Genomic DNA, 2620 nt, shown 5'->3' on the forward strand with positions numbered 1-2620 from the left:
TTTATTGGCGATGTAAACAAAATGCGGCGGGGATACGTAGTAACCTTTAGCTCTGAGTGGTGATGACTTCATGAGCTTCTTTAATGATAAAATTACAACAATTAGAGATAAAATTCATCACCTTTTGCCCTCAACTTCTAATGGTTCACCTTTCAACGCAGGACTGCTAGAAAGTACGACTAGACCTGACATTTACTTAGACCGTTTTTATCCTATAGACCTTCAACAACTAATGGCAAAGGTATCTTCAGCAAAGCCATCTACCTGTCTCTTAGACCCCATCCCAACGAGATTACTCAAAGAAGCATTACCCGTGGTTAACACCTCTCTACTAGATATGATCAATATGTCTCTATTAACAGGTTATGTACAGCAGTCATTTAAAGTAGCTGTGATAAGACCTCTTCTGAAAAAACCCACCCTGGTCTTAGCAAACTATAGACCTATATCTAACCTTCCCTTTCTCTCCAAGATCCTTGAGAAAGTAGTTGCTAATCAGTTATGTGATTTTCTCCATAGCAACAGCTTATTTGAAGACTTTCAATCAGGATTTAGAAAGCATCATAGCACAGAGACGGCACTGGTGAAAATTACTAACGACGTTCTAACTGCTGCAGACAAAGGACTTGTCTCCATACTTGTTTTACTAGATCTTAGTGCTGCATTTGACACTATTGACCATACAATCCTGTTACAGAGATTGGAACACTTAGTCGGAATTAAAGGAATTGCACTAAGCTGGTTTAAGTCTTATTTTTCTGATCGATCTCAATTTGTTAATGTTAATGATAAATCCTCTAAATACGCGAGGGTTATGCATGGCGTTCCACAGGGCTCGGTGCTTGGACCAGTTTTGTTCTCCTTGTATATGCTTCCTCTTGGTAATATCATTAGGAAACACTCAATTAACTATCACTGCTATGCGGACGACACCCAATTATACTTGTCAATCAAACCAGACGAAACAAGTCAGTTAGCTACACTTCAAGCATGTATTAAAGATATAAAATCCTGGATGACCTATAATTTTCTGATGTTAAAATGTAACAAAACTGAAGTTACTGTGCTGGGCCCTAAACACCTCCGAACTTCATTATCTACAGATATAACTACTCTGGATGGTGTTGTCCTGGCCTCCAGCACTACTGTCAGAAATCTGGGAGTGTTGTGGTGTGTGGCGGGAGAATGAGGACCCAAATGCAGAGAGAGCAGGCAGGCAGGCAAACGTTGATGTGGAGGGTTTAATGAAAACAAAAAGCGGCAGTACACAGACTGGAAAACTCCCAAAAAACTGACGGGAAAAACATAGGATGAAGCAAACTGACGCAAGCACAAACACAAGGCACAGGGAGAAAACACAAGGGCATGGCTACAAACTAAACAGGTGCTGACACAAAATGATCTGACACAAGACAAGGGGAACACAGAGGCTAAATACATGAGGTGATGGGTAAATCAGAAACAGGTGAGACAACAGGTGAAGCACATCAGGGCGGGGCAAGACAGTCAACATAGGTGGGAACAGAAAGCAAAGCTAGACATGACAAGGACTATCAAAATAAAACAGGAAGCAGAACATAAACAGGGAAACATGAAATCGACTAAACACAGAAACTTGACACAACACTAAACACAAGGGAGAACAACAACAAAAACAGGAAACATACAGAAAACTACGAAGCAACAGAAACGGCACAAAACACAAGGCAAAATACAGAAACCAAAACAGAATGCAAGGCATAAACGCAGAAACCACAACAGGGAGTTATTTTTGATCAGGATATATCCTTTAACGCCCATCTAAAACAATCATCGAGAACAGCCTTTTTTCATCTTCGTAACATTGCCAAAATTAGGAATATCCTGTCTCAAAACGATGCGGAAAAACTGGTCCATGCATTCGTTACTTCCAGGCTGGACTATTGTAATTCCCTACTGTCAGGTTGCTCAAATAAGTCCCTTAAGACTCTCCAGCTGATCCAGAATGCTGCAGCGCGTGTTCTGACGAGAACTAAGAAAAGAGATCATATTTCTCCTGTTTTAGCTTCTCTGCATTGGCTTCCTGTAAAATACAGGATTGACTTTAAAGTCCTTCTTCTGACCTACAAAGCCCTAAATGGTCAAGCACCATCCTATCTAGAACAGCTCTTAGTACCTTATTGTCCCACTAGAGCACTCAGAATGCAGAGTTACTTATGGTTCCTAGAGTCTCCAAAAGTAGAATGGGAGCAAGAGCCTTCAGCTACCAGGCTCCTTTCCTGTGGAACCAGCTCCCAGTCTGGGTTCGGGGGGCAGACACCACCGCCTCATTTAAGAGTAAACTGAAAACTCTCCTCTTTGATAAAGCTTATAGTTAGGTTAGATATGGGTCTATGGTGGAGTGAGGAGTTGCAGCGTCCGCCTAACCCGGCCCACCTGCTTCTCTTCGTAGTCATCAGATTTATTGATCTTATAATCAATAATATAGTGTGAGTTGAGGGGGGCAGGTCAGTACAGCCTCTCATCAATGTTTTCATCTGTTTCCTTTTGTATGCATCCTGTCCCAGAACTGCTTGTTACTAACCTAGCTCTGGGGAGTTTACGCGTCCTGCTGCGTCTGCTGCACCCACCCGTGCTCTGC

The 2620-nt window shown here is 42.1% G+C and overlaps 1 pseudogene; it reads left to right on the top strand.

Moving 5' to 3' along the window:
• Positions 1-865: 865 nt before the first annotated feature.
• On the top strand, positions 866-2357 carry LOC114569212 (uncharacterized; annotated as a pseudogene).
• Positions 2358-2620: the final 263 nt, after the last annotated feature.

This window comes from Perca flavescens, chromosome 15, assembly GCF_004354835.1.
Source record: "Perca flavescens isolate YP-PL-M2 chromosome 15, PFLA_1.0, whole genome shotgun sequence".
Classification (NCBI taxonomy): Eukaryota; Metazoa; Chordata; class Actinopteri; order Perciformes; family Percidae; genus Perca; species Perca flavescens.